The sequence below is a fragment of the Antechinus flavipes genome, chromosome 3 (genome assembly GCF_016432865.1).
Source record: "Antechinus flavipes isolate AdamAnt ecotype Samford, QLD, Australia chromosome 3, AdamAnt_v2, whole genome shotgun sequence".
Taxonomy (NCBI): Eukaryota; Metazoa; Chordata; class Mammalia; order Dasyuromorphia; family Dasyuridae; genus Antechinus; species Antechinus flavipes.
Window position 1 is genome coordinate 533,479,044 of NC_067400.1, and position 15,045 is coordinate 533,494,088.

A 15,045-nucleotide genomic window follows, 5' to 3' on the forward strand; every position below is an offset into this window, starting at 1 on the left:
AGAGAACAATAAAGATGAAGAACAGCAGATAGTAGTAGAGAGCAGCAGCTGTTCAACAAAGATGCCAACCAAAAATTAGAAATGTCAGCAAATCCCAACAATATTCCCAGAAGACATCAGGGGCTATGCAGTACTGAAGACATGAGGTGAACAGCCTTGCAAGCTGTCCGTATTCCTCTGAATACAAGTTCCTTAGCCACATGTTTCTTTACCATGATTAGTTCCTATATTTATGCCTTTCCATGCATGTTCTCTGGCTAAGCATGATCTTTATGTATGTGTCTTCTCACACTGATAACATGATAACCTCTAGGAGAATGGACAATTGAATTGTGGGAGAAAAGGGAAAGAGGGAAAGTTTTCTTTTTGGTGATTTTCTTTATTGTTTAGTTAAATGTCTTTTACTTTGAACTAATGTGTTCTCCAATTAGTCTAATAAAAGAAAGACATTAGTGAGGACTCATGAGTTCTGTCTTTGAGTGAACTGATTTACTAAGTGCCTACAACCTGGGAGACTATCAAGGACCAGGTGTGAAGAAAGGCTTCCATTGCTATAGACAAATATTAATGGATTGACTGAAATGTCAGGCTTCTCTCAGGAAGTGAGCTGTGCATTTGGAGCACTTTGATTCCCATGTTGAATTCAACAACTCTTAGTTATATAGTTATTTAGAAGGTAATTTAGTAGAGTGGCAAGTGATGAATTTTGAATCAGTGAACCTGACTTTTGAAGTAAAAACTCTTACTACCTGTATGACCCTAGGCAAGACATGTAACCTTTCTTGTCCTCAGTTTCTTTATTGGTAAAAAAGAGCTTGAGTTAGAATTAGGGTGTCGATATTTTTTTGTGATATGAATCCCTTTTGCAGTCTATTGACATAATGGAGTTTTTCTGAAAATATTGTTTTAAAATTAATTTTTAAATGCATAGGATTAAAAGGAAACCAATTATATTAAATAGTTATATTTAAGTTCACAGACCTCAGGTTATGAAACTGAATCCAGTGTTTCTAAGAGATGTGTCTAACATTATGGATACAAAGGATAAATTTAAAAGGTAATAAATTATAATCTAAATTTAATTTCTTTAAGAACTTGCTTTCTTATTTTAAGACTTCACCTGGTTAATAAGCAGTTATTTCTTTTAAGGTGAAAAAGGAAGCATGCTTATTTTAATATTAGACAAAATATGTCTAGTGTATAAGCCTTGCCATTCAGACCATGTGACTACAACTAATGTAGCCTTTGCCATATGGCTTGTAGGCAGATTTATAAAAAGGAAAAAAAAAAAACTCTTGGGCATTGAATTAAACTTAACTTGAAAGCTTAAATTTAGTGAAGTTACATCAAATATCATAGAAATGCACTAAAGAAGAAATGTAAATGTTAAATGACATAAATGATTGCTGACAATTAAAGTTAGTGAACAAAGACTTATTAGAGATTTGTTAGTGGTTAGGAGCCTTGAAGGAAGTAATGAATTTGATAGTAAGGGGGTAAAAAGGTAATTTCAGGCAGGAGAAGCTACAATTGTAGACATAAGCAAAAAGTGCACAAAAAAGAATAAGGGAATGGGTCTGGTATTTGAGCTGCAATATGGCATTTTGAACCCTGGCTCCCCTACTTACTGTCTGTGAGACCTGGTAAAATTTAATATCTTTTGACCTCAATTTCAGTGTCCTCATCTGTAAAACATGGCAGTAGACTAGCTAACCTCTTAGGTCCTCTCTAAATCCTAAATCTATATCTCTGTGATCTTATGAGATTGGGTAGTTACAGCAGGACCCTAATGAAGAAGCTTGAGAGCTAGACTGATGAAATTGAATTTGTTCTGATGAGCAAAGGGAAAAATATAGAGCCATCAAGAATTAAGAGAAAAGGAACTATATGAAGAAAATAATAATTTGAGAAGAACTTGCTGACAAGCAGTCTAAGGATTGAATGAAGAAGCAGCATGGTGTCATAGAAAGTACTCTACATTTAAGTATTGGCTCTGACATTTACTACTAGCAAGACCTTGAGCAAATAACTCTTTCTGTCTCTTTTTCTCAATCTGTAAAATAAGGAGCTGGGATCTTCAAATTGCCTCCAAGCTAAAGACCACAATATGAAAGAACTAGAGGTCTTAGTAGAGGATAGTGGAATGTAAAAGAAGAGGAAGGAAAAACTATTCAGGAAGATGAGAAGATATATACCTAAATATATTTTCTGGGATTGGTCCTGCCTCCTCTATAATACACCATTCAAGTCTCAACGTTTTTTTTTCCAGAGTTTGATCTAAGAAAAAAAAAAAGTTAGTTTGTATCTGTAGCTTTATTCCTCCTAAATAAGCAGACATATATGCAAGGGAGCATAGTTGGAAATGAGCTCAAATGGGCATAGGCAGCAAGAGTTAAAAAGACAAAATTCACAGAGAGGGGCTGTAATCACCTCTTATCAGGTCATCTTTGGGCTGGACTATTTTTCAGAATGGGAGTTGATCTGAATCAGTCTGAGCTGGTCATCTGACATAACAGGGGAAGTTCTGGTTTCAGAATGTCAATAGTTCAAGGAACTTTTGATGTGTAAATACTGCAAGAACTTCTAATATGACCAGCTTAAAAGATGTTCAAGTTTATCTGATTCCCACATCAGTAAGGAAATTTGAGCAAGGTAATTAGTAGTCATTAACCATTCCATTTTTACACAAGCAACAGAATGTTCTATACCTTTTATCAGGTCCCTGTTCTTCTCTTTCAACTCCCTATTCCCAAATCTGTCTCCTCCCTTCATTAGTCTGGAATAGAGCTTTAGGAAAAACAATGAGCTGAATAGTTCCATTCTCTCACTCACTGCATAGAACTATCTCTGCCAAGGTAAGTTTGACAATCTGAAGTGGTTTCTTAAGTTTTTCTGTGCATAGCTAACAAAAGTCAAATATGATCAATCACAAATATTTATTAAGTGACATGACTACAAAAAATGAAACTCTTTCTCCTTAAAAGGAGTCTAAATTGTAATAGGGAAAATAAGTATGTTACAAAATATATACAAAATAAATATGAAGTGAATAAATACAAATATATACAAAGTCTAAACTTTGTACCTATTTATATGTATATATATACATGCACCTTTTAAGGGGGACAAAGCTTTAAATTTTTCAAAGAAAAGGTGCTACCTAATATATAATCATCTCTCTATATTCAATTCCTCAAAATGGTAGAAATTGGCTTTAAAAGTTCATAAATAAATGAGGTTAATGGAGTAAATATGCATTCAAACTGGCTGCTGGCTACAAAAGGCAAATGGAGTTTTATTTTATTTCATTTTATCATTATGCACTTGGAATCTTCTGGAAGTCACATTTTTATTAGTAATCATTGCACTAAAACATTTTTTTTTATTTTTAATTTAAGAAATAAAACAAGTCTTTCCATGACATAGTAGAATAATAAGAAAAAAAATGCATATGAAAGTACTAATTTATTTTGTAAAACGTTTGCTATTTCTTTTAAACATATTTATTAAAGTCATCATGTAACATTCTTTTTTCATTTTTTCTTCTCTCTCCTCTCCTCTCACCCCTATCTTAGAGATGATTACCATTAGACACAAATGTATGTGTATATGTATGTATATATGTATAGATATATAGATATATTTCCAATGTCATTCTGTACATATTGATTGATTCTTTCTTTAGATACAGATAATCCCAACATCAAAAAAATTATTTGGAATAATAGACAAAGAAAGGGTCCTATCCAACACTGATACATTTCAATAAACTGAAGGGTAGTTCATAGAGTCATCACTTTAGGGATTGTGGAGATCTTCTCATCCATCACATTCATTTTATAAGATCAACTTCTCTTCACAGAAATTCTGGGCACAGAAATCCTAGATGACAGAACTGGGATTTAATTCTTGGATTCCCTAACATGCTACATGCTACATGTAGCTCCTCCAATTAAATTATTCTCTTAGAAACTTCAGCACCTTGAATGTAAATAGTAACACTTTCTTTTTAAAATTTGAATTTTATTTTAGAATAATTTTTAAAAATTTGCTCCTTCATATTTGAATTAGATTCTAACGGAATCGGGACTGCAAGAGGAGAGTGAACTGAGCCTTCCATGGAGGCAGCAATGTTTCCTAGAACATCCTTACAGGTTTCTTCTCTCAGGCCAACTTCAGTAATAAAGAGATCACTCTTTCATGACCTAAGTTGTTTCATGCTTGGACAGTTATGATTGCTAGAATCAGGAAAATAGAGATTCAAGTACTAAACCTGAGAAGTTCTAGCTTTGTGACCATAGGCAAAATATTTTCCCTTTCACTACTTCAGGCAACTGTCCTAAGGCCTAAATTAGGAAGGAATGGTTTATTCTTATTTCCAGAAGGAAGAAAGGAAACAGGTATTTGTTACCTGCCCATTATATTCAAGATACTATGCTAAGGATTTTACAAATATTATCTTACTTGAACTTCACAATCTTGGGAGATAGATGTTATTATTTTCCCCATTTCAGAGCTGAGAAAACTGAGGCAGAAAGAAATTAAAGTGTCTGAGACAGAATTTAAATTCAGGTCTTTTTGATTCATAAGTGTGAGAATTGGATGAGGAATTAGTTTCCACAGGTAAGAAACTTAAGTTAGAGAAATGTAAAGAAATGAAACTTAAATCAAAGAAATAAAACTGAAACCTAAGAAATGAAACCATAAATTAGAATAAGAAACATACTATGAGATGTAATCAGGGATGGGAACTCACATTCACTTAAGGGAATTATGCCTTCTGGACAGGCTATAACTTCTGTAATATCCAGCCAATTGGGGGAGAAAAAGGAGAGGGATTTGCATTTTGGAATACGGAATAAAAGGCTGTGCTTTAGACACCTAATCTTGCAAAAATAAAAATAAAATCTTTATCTGGTTTCACCAGCAGGTCTTTGTTTCATATCAGGAAGTAACTAGTACTCTACTATACTTTCTTACTTCCAGAAGTTTCCCATACTAATGATACAATAGGACCACACATCTTCACCAAAAGGAGAGGGTTTAATGTTTATAAAACACATTCCTTCAAAAGAATCCTCTGAGCTAGGTAAATTCAGCATGATAGAGTGATTTACTTATCCAAGGGCCCACTGATAGCTAATATTAAAACCCTGATCTTCCAAGGCCAACTCCAGTGCCCTTACTTGCAAGGCTATCTCTTAAAATTTGATGCCCATAATACAATATAATACTCTTGGTGGGTGAGAATATTTTCATATTTGAAAAAGCCCTGTTGAAAAGGAAAGTGACTTTTGTGAGTACTGAAGAACCCTCTTGGGTAAGACATCTTAAATTTGAAAGCTTTGTTTGCAATTGATAGGTCTATTTGCATATGGGTTATCCTTTACCTGGAGTAGCTTTTGGCTCCAGGCAGGCTTCGGGCTTGGCTTAAGGGGACATAGGTGCAAACTGGTACTGGGTTCTCTGAGCCATAAATAATTAATATTTATCCCTAGAAAAACCCAAACTGCTACAGACTTTTTTGTCTAAATGAAACCATGAGCCAGGATTCATGAAGTATTTTTACACAATAATATATAGTAAAAATCCTTTTCATTTTCTTAAAGTCTACAAATAGAAGAAATATTACATCAAGGGAAATGAATATATTAACTACGGTTTTGTCTCTCAGAAGAGGTAGCCTGACAGTGACTAGAAATCTGAGCTTTGAATAAGAAAAACTCAGGTTTACCACCTCTCACTTCTACTGCCTTTGTCATCCTAGACACATGTCAAGTAAGTTTTTATGTCCCAAGTCCGGAAGACTGCAAGTTGTAATATAGTTGCTGATTTATATCAGTAAGAGGGCAGGCCAAAATGCCTTATTACACTCTGAAATGCCCCTCCCCAGAGAGGAAGAGAGTGGAGAGAAGGAGGAAAGGAAGAAAGGGGGGAGAAGGAAATGAGGGTGAGGGAGAAAAGAAGAAAGAAAAGGTAGAAGAGAAGGAGAAGAAAAAAAAAGGAAGAGGAGGAAAGAGAAAAAAAGAGGATAAAGAAAGAAGAGCAAAGGGAGGGGAAAGGGAAAGGGAAAGGCAGTGGAAAGGGAAAGAAAGGAAAGGAAGAGGGAGGAGAAAACAAAAGGGTTGGGAGAGAGAGTAAGAGAAAGGGAAAGGAAGAAGAGAAAATAGGGGAGAAAGTGAGAGGAAGAAAGGGAAAAGGAAACAAAGGGAGGAGTATAGCAAGGGAGAGGAAGCTAGAAGGGGTAAGGAGAACAGGATGGAAAGTTGGTCATTCTGAGAAACAGGAATGCCATAATCAAAAACGACAGAATTTAAAAGCTAGAAGAAAACTTACATATAAAAGGAATTCCTCCTATAAAAGACTTCCCAAGATGTCCTGGTCTTCTTTAGGATAGCTACCATTGTTGGAAAGTTTTTTCCTGACACCAAGCCTAAATTTGTTTCTCTGCATTTTCCACTCTTTCCTTATGGTTCTTCACACTGAGACCAACAGAACAAGGCTAATTCCCTCTTCCATATAAAAACCCTTCATATTTTTATATCTAAATTATATCTGTATCTTCTCCCCTCAAGGGGAAATATCCACCCTCCTTTAAAACCAACCCTTATACGAGACAGGAACTCAAGACCCTTCACCATCAAGATTGCCCTCTGGGAACTGTCCAGCTCATAAATAACTTAAACTCTAGTTTAACAGAATACTGTTAATAGAATACATGAAGTATTAAAAAATAAAATTTATTTTTAAATGCATTTATATAAGGCTTTCAGGTTTATAAAGTACTTTATAAATGTCATTTAATCCTCACAAGTCTGAGAAGTAGGTACTATTATTATCCTAATTTTACAGATGGACAAACAGATGGGCAGACAGGGTCATACAATTAGTGAGAGTCAAAAGCCAAATCTGAATTCAAATCTTCTTCACATCAGGTCTAATACTGTAGCTACCTCTAACAAGGTGTTCCTAACATCATTTACTGTTTTAAATCCCTATAGCTGGAGAGGAAGGAATTATGTATACCTGAAGGTCATGAGACTTTAAACGAGCTAATTTAATCCTTGTAATACATTATATTAATTAAAATCTTTGCTAAGATCTAAGAATCGCTAAAATCTCACAGCATTCTTTATATACTAGCTTAATAAAAATGGGGAAAAGTAAATAATAATAATAGCTAGCATTTATGTGGTGCTTTAAAGAGTTTGCAAAGCACTTTAAAATTTGATAACATCTTCATGCCTGGTAGTTAGGTGCTATTATCTCTATTTTGCAGTTGGGGAAACTGAGGCAGACAGAGGTTAAGTAACTTTCCCAGGGTCACACAGTTGATAATTATATGAAATTATAATTGAACTCAGAACTTATTGACTTCAAATCATTCTATGCATTGTATCCTCTAGTAGCATCTAGCTCAACTAATGAGACTCCCAGCTAAATTGCTTTCCAAACAGGAGGCACACTACCTGACTAGCAGTTCAAAACCTTGAAGTTCCTACCAAACTGAATAATGATCAAGAAATCTAAGGAGAACTCTAAATGAATTCTACTACCCCTGAACTACACAAAAAGAAAGCTAGAAACCCACAAAAGCCAATGTTAGCTCAACCAGACACAGGACACATGTGCCTACAAGGATTTGTACCTGGAGAAAGCAAGAATGAAAGCTGCAGAGCGGGGACTTAGGAAGCCCTGAAGATTGGCAGTGGGCAAAAACTAGTGACCAGATTCAATTAGCACAGAGCTGTATGGTCACACTTGGATAACCCAGGACTACAAGTCTCTGAAGTCTGTAACATTCTGCCCTGAAATGCCAAAAAGGATCCTAAGAATTCAATGCTCTAAACTTTGAAGACCCAGGGGGCCTTAAGGTTGAAGATGGAAGTTCAGGAACTCAAAGTATTGAGAATGAGACACAACAGAGAATTACTCCATGCAAAATCATAGCGGAAGGCAGAGCCTGATCCAGGCACAAAGCCCCAAACTGAAGAAATGAGTACATAAAAGAAATCCGGGGGGGGGGGGGGGGGGGGGGAGGAGGTAGAAGAAAGAGAGGGGAAAATATTGCAAATCCAGTATTGCATCCAAAATCTCCCAAAATCAGGAATGGGCAAACATTTCAAAGGGATAAAAAATATTTTCCCCCACAAAGACTACGTGAAAATTTGGATGAAATTAAGCAATGTATTTTTAAATGAGATTTTAAAAAGATAAAAAATAAAAATTTTGCAAAGTCCAATAACAAAATCTTATGTTTCTCTCTCTATTAACTATTACCTATATATACTCTACTATTCATTCCTCCATTAATTCCTAGATTTCTTTACATGAATATGTCTTCTTTTTTGTCTTTTTAATATACAAATGCTACTCCATTTTGCCTATTCCTACCTTTTACCCGGGCTACCCCTTCTATCTATCCTGGTTTGTTGTCACTGTTTGTAACAAACACAAATATACACATTATCATTCACCTTGAGTCCCTTACCCTTCTTTTAGAAAGCAAGTGTTTGTTGTTATTGAATAAAATATACCCATCCAAAGCCACATTCCAGTAATGAATTTCAAGTCTTAGTGGTCAAATTTGCATCTTTCATTAGGACCTCTATCTAGTGCTTCATGTCTGTTGCCTAAACTTTGGGCATTTGTACGGTGACATTTGAAACTGGGTTGTTTTATATGTGGAGGGAGAGAGAAGGAGAGATGTGTGTGTGTGTGTGTGTGTGTGTGTGTGTGTGTACATATCACATATCATTGGCTCTTTTTTGGATTTTTTTTGTCTTATGTGAACTTCTAGATAAATCAATAACAATTATTCCTTTATCATAAGAATTCTCTCTAGTATATAGCATAGGAGATATAAATAGTCATTATCTTCCCCCCCTCTCCCCATTCTTTTTTGTTTAAAATCTTTTTGACAACATTTACAAGATACCCAGCAATTCTTACTGGTCTTTGTTATGTTCATTTCAACTCTAGCCAAGAATCTGTCATCTCTATATTTTACACAATGGTACAGACATCCAAATCACACTATTAGATATCATCTTCTTATCTGGATTTTTACTTCCCAAATCATTTTTTTTCTCTTTTATATCCCTTGTATGCAATGGAAAAATGAGGAAAATGCATCCTGTACTCCATATTCTTTAGTTTCTTATGGAAGACTACAATCATTGACACACTTTTTAGATTCCTTCTGATGATATCATCTGTACCTATACAAATAAACTGAAGTTAGGTCATTAGTGGGAGAAACTGATTGACCATCCCCCTCACCCCTCACCACAAGTCTAAGTCTAGGGAAAAGAAGCAAAAGGATAGTCATTGCCCTCAAGGAGTTTGCAATTTAATGGGAGAGATAACACAACCATTAAAAAAGCAAACTTTATACAAAATAAAGAGGAAATAACAAAGTGAGGATGACTGAGGATACTGTCCCCTTTTAAGATGGTTCTACCCAAGCCCTAAAAAGACTGCCAGAAAAACTGAGCTAATGGTTAAAATAGAGCTCTACCCAGTGGGCAACTAAGATATTGCACTCCCTTACTGGATAATTAATACAATGGCATGGCCTGCTATAGGCTTAACAAAAAGAAAAACAGGATAAAAGCTGATTTGGGCTGACTATAAATGCCACGAGAGTATTGGGAAGTACTGCATATTACAAAGTTTTTTCACCCTCATTTTATCACTATATTCCTTTGAAGTATAAAAAGAAAGGCCCTGGCAAAAGCCTTTGCCACAGTCAATGGAGTATCAGGTATCTTTTAAAATGCTATGCAATTATTAATACCACACAGAAAGACTCTAGGGCTGCAATCAAATGAAAAAAGTATTTTTTAGCACTCAATTTTTATAAGACATTATGCTAGCCCCTGGGCAAACAAAGATAAATAAGGAATGGTCCCTGCTCCCTACAAGTTTACATCTTACAAGAATACAGGAGTAAACAATCTAGTACTAAGTGCAATATACATAATAAGTGCTTAAAGATGTTTGCTGACTGACAAAAATAAGCTTATACATAACTATTTGAGGAGGGAAATAGGAGATAGAAGCTAAAGCAAGGATCAATAACCTTTTTGAATCCAAGGCCCCTTGGCAATCTGGGAAAGCTGATGGACTCATCAGAACATGCTTCTAAATAACTGAAGGAAATTCTGTTTCAGGTAGAGATTGGTGAAAATAAATATAGAATTTTCTTCCCACCCATGTTCATGAAACCTATGAAATCTTTTCATGGACCCTCTCCATGGATCTCAGATTGAGAAATTGAACTAGAAGAATCAGGAAAGACTTCCTATAGTATGTGACCCATAAAGTCAGCCTTAAAGGAAGATTTTCTAAGAAATAGAAAGGAGAAAGGAATACATACATGCCAGGCATAGGGATATTCTGTATGACAGCAAGTCCTGGAAACAGAAAATAGGACAATTTGACTACAAAGAAATGGATAAAGTCTAGAAATGTGGGGTACTGTTGGAAAGGTAGATCGGAGCCAAATTGGCAAACTAAAGAGTTTATCTTAGAAGCAACAGATATAACAGTACAAGAGCCCAGCTTTATCTACAAAGAAGGGGCTAAGCTCCTGTAAGCAACAGGCTTATGAGCCTAACTTTAGCTCTGTAGGTTAGTTTCACAGCACAAAATTGCAATCATTATTGCATGTCTCTGAGAAAGAATTGCAAATATGCAGAAATTCAGCACACTAGTAAAATGGAAAACAACAATGCAACTCTAAGGCAAAAAAAGGAAAGCTATCACCCTGTTAAAATGAATGAAAAACCCAAGAGACAAAGTTTCTTGATAATTAATAATCAATTTATTAATTATGCTAGCAAATAAGTAGTCACTCTGTAACCAAAAACATGGAGATCCCTGTATGTTTAAATGCCTTTGGAAAAAGAGGTGCCCCTGGCAAATGAATTGGTTGTTATTAATAAGTGGGTGCACTTTTTCTAATGAGGAGGTAGGCTATAAGCCTTCAGCTCCTATTGCTGAGAATGTGAATTGATCATGAGACTCAGCTGCCTCCAGCTACCTGTTCTTAGGACTCCATCTCCAGTACAGAGACCACTCAATTTCAACAATTTGGATGTTTCAAGGGAATGAGATAAATGTTTTTAGGGCTAGAATTCACCTAGATTAGATTCCATTTACACTTTAATCAGCAGTATACTCTTTTAATTTGGGTGGAGATTAAGGAGAATATTCCTGAAGGGTTAGGCCAATGTCATCATCAGCCTTGTTCTTCAGATACTGACCCACAAGAACTGCTTCCTGAATGAGAAAATAGGGGGGAAAAACAATACCAATTTGTTTATTAATAATAGAAAAATAATCATTTCTTTTACTATTATTCTTAAGATTGGCTCAAGTTAACACAAAATTTTCTACAGAAAATTGAGGGCAAAATGAAATTCTTTCCATTAGAGCAAAATTCTTTAGATTGAATTTTCTATGTTCTATGGAATAAACCAGTCCAATCACATCCAGGAAGGAAATCTGGCTCCTCTATGGAATTTACTAGGTAACTCTATAAAGTCTCCTTGGAAAAAAAAAATTGATGCAATAGAAATCATAGTTGTGGTCCTGATAATTAGAAGGCTTATAAAGTCCTAATATTTCTTTACTCTAATTCTTTGATGGTTTATTTTGCAAATGTACTTCCGAAGTGCTTAATTTATCATTTTTATGAGACTCATTAATCTTCCAACTCTCCAAAGATCAAATATGTTTGAAGCATTTTCTAGAAATATTTTACAAGTTTATGTAATGGAAAATAAGTATGTCAGCAGTCATAGCCAGAACACTCATCTCTTATTTTTAAGATGACAAAAAAGCAAAAGCCAAAGCAAAATCTTTCATTTATTTGTCAAAGTTTTTTTGTAGTTTATTTTTTAATCATGCTTTTCATTTTAAGAGACAGAGAGGAACAAATGAAGACCATAGTAGCAGAATTTTTCCCAAAAGTCCACTATTAATATAATAATAAGGCAAAAGTTTATAACATGATTAATAGGACCAAACTCAGGAAAGTAATTTTTTTTCTGGATTTAGAAATTTTCCAATAAGTTAACTTGTCTAAAAATAATATTGTTAAATGAGCATGAGTATTCCTATATACTTCACAGTCTCTAAATCAGGGGGAAGGGTGGGAAGTTGGGGAGGAAGATGAGAAGGGAAAGGAGATGAAAGAAGAAATAATCTTCTAGTTAAGGTACATCTGTTAACTTGTATTGGGATTCTATTATGTTTGTTATTTTCAACCATCTGCTGTATGATCCCTACTATTTAGCACCCAATAGGCTAAGAAATGAACCAGGGCTTTAGAACCCTTTTTTTTTTTTTTTGTAATTCCTCTGTTCCCAGATCATAAGATCTGGTACCAAAGTTCCTTTCTCTAAAAACAAAGGATAAGAACAAGGTTATGGGTTTAAGTTATAGCAATATAGATTTCTGTCAGACATGAGCAAAAACTTACCTCAACTTCTTGAAACTGTACTATAAATTCCCTCTAGAAATGAAGGACCTTAATCTCAGCTAATTTATAAAAGATATTTTTAAAGTTATTCTTCTCAAATGGTCCAAGACATCCCTTCCAAATCATAACTGTAGGATTAATGGTCTTCTACCATGATTGTTGCACAGAATAAAATTTTAAAACAATTATGTAACATTCTGTAAAATAAGCAAAAAAGAAGGTTAAAATACAAACACTGTTATTTTACTGGTTTTTTAGGCTCTCAGAAGCAGGCAAAATTTAGAAGTCTCTGCTTTCATGGAATTTATTGTCATATAGGGAAATAATAATTACAGCTCATGTTTATAGAGCACTACAAAATGTCATCTTCACATCTTTATGAAGCAGGAAGTGTGTCATATGCATATATACAAAGAGCTTAGCACTATGTCCTGGTGCATCATAGAGATTTAAATATCAGCTATTGACTATATGAGCTTGTGTGCATTTGTGTATGCATATATGTATAGTAGGAATTTAAATGTTTGCCAGTTATTGACTATATATGTTTGAGTGAATGTGTATATGTATATGTGTGTGTGTGTGTATGTGTGTATGTGTGTGTGTGTATACATATGTGTACATTTTGTTATTGTTGAGTCATTTAGTCCTGCGTGACTCTTCATGATCTCTCTGGTGTTTCTTGACAAATTTTTGTGCCCAAACATATTGCATATGCATACATATGTATTTGTATTCACACATACATAGAAACATACAATATAATTCACATATATGTGTGTGCATGTTCATACATTTATGTGTATATGTATAGTATCTAGGTGATATACACATAAATAATGCATTTCATTTATGTGCATATTGTAGGTATATACATATTATGATATATGGCATGTGGGTATATATATACATATGTGTACATGTGCACATATATCTTATAGATAGACAATATGGTGTCCCCTGATAGAGAGAAATTAAGAAGACATGAGTTTATCTCCTTTGTGACACATACTATCTGGTGCTAGGCAAGTCACTTAATTCCCCCCCCTCAAGGCAGCTCTCTCTGTCTCTAAATTGTAGAGAAAGTATATCCTTCTGCCTCCCTTTGCTCATGGAAGCAGAGATCCAGCTCCTATCCTTAAACCATTTTACAGTTTAAAAAGTTGAGTCTGAAAGAAATAACATTCTCATGGCTGGTAAATATTAGAGCCAAGACTCAAACTCGTATCTCTCCTAATGCCAGATCCAAAGCTCCTGCCATGACATCACAGGATTTCTCAATGTAACACAATACAGATAACAATGTAACACACAATACACAATATTACATGACCAATCTATTAGGAAAGTGTTGGAATCTTTACAAAGGATAAAACCAAGTGCCATGAAATGATGAAAAGGAAAGTTATTATTGAATAAAGGAATTAAGGGGCAATATAGACTCAAAGTTCTGACTAAACCTAGTGAATCATCTCCTTATTTTACAGATTAAAAAACTGACAACAAGAGAGGCTAATTGAGCAATTTACTGATCAAGCTTGGACCGGATCCCAGGTTCCCTGATTCTGAGCCTGGTGTGCTTTCCACTAAAGCACCATGTCTCCTAATGTTTAGGGAAATACTTCATAAATTGTATTATGTTCTAAAGATGTAAAATATTATTTTAATGTATGGAATGTACATATTAAATCTTAAGTCAGTGCTTCTTCACTGTTTGATGATAACTTGGGATCCTGAAAGCAAGGCCAACAGATCTCAAGTTCTGCCAAAATGGAAGTTTGAATGTGTGACCAGAGACAGACTGTCTGTCTACCAATCTGATGATCTCTCTGCTCTTCACCAAAGGGTGGACATCAAATAACAAATTTTGGGGACCACAATAACTCATTCAATAGTTAATAAGTCATGAAGGGACTGCAACAAAGTCAAAAGTAGAAATTCTTAAATCTAGGACAAACTGAAGGTGCTGAGGTAAAGTGGGAGATGAGAGAAAGATATGTTGCCTTAACTGCAAGGGTCAGAATCTTAGAGGTCACTGTTCTGCCCCTTTCATGTTACAGAGAGGGAAACTGAGGTCCAGAGTCAGGAAAAATGAATTGCTATTAGTGTCAGAGTTAGAACTAGAATCCAGGGTTCTTTTTACTTGCCTCAGTTTCCCAGAGTATCAGCCTCATGGTAGACTGTGTCAAAAAAAAAAAAAAAAAAAAAAAGTAAGGTAGATTTCAAGGATGGGATGAGGCATAAATTTTCCCTGAGAGTTCTCCTGGGAAGGGCTGAGTTTCCCCAAAACTACCCATCCGGTTGCACAAAAGAGCCACGGATCATCAGGTATGGGCAGAATCCCACAGCAACCCTGAAAGACCTATCCCACCACTACACATTACTGGCACAGATAGCACAGACCAAGTGGCAAGGTGGAAATAACCCTGAGCTAGGAATCAACAGTCCTGATTTCTACCCCTGGCACTGTTACCAACTTGCTGGATGACTTGGGCAAAGCCTTTGCCTTCTCTGGGGCTTTGTTTTAAATCAAGAGGGCTAAGAAAAGATAAATT

The 15,045-nt window shown here is 35.1% G+C and overlaps 1 protein-coding gene across 4 annotated transcripts in view; it reads right to left on the minus strand.

The window, feature by feature from the left end:
• The window catches only part of DLG2 (discs large MAGUK scaffold protein 2), a 2,591,935-nt gene that overhangs the window by 2,443,577 nt on the left and 133,313 nt on the right, over nucleotides 1–15,045 (minus strand). The gene's annotated exons all lie outside the window — the stretch shown is intronic.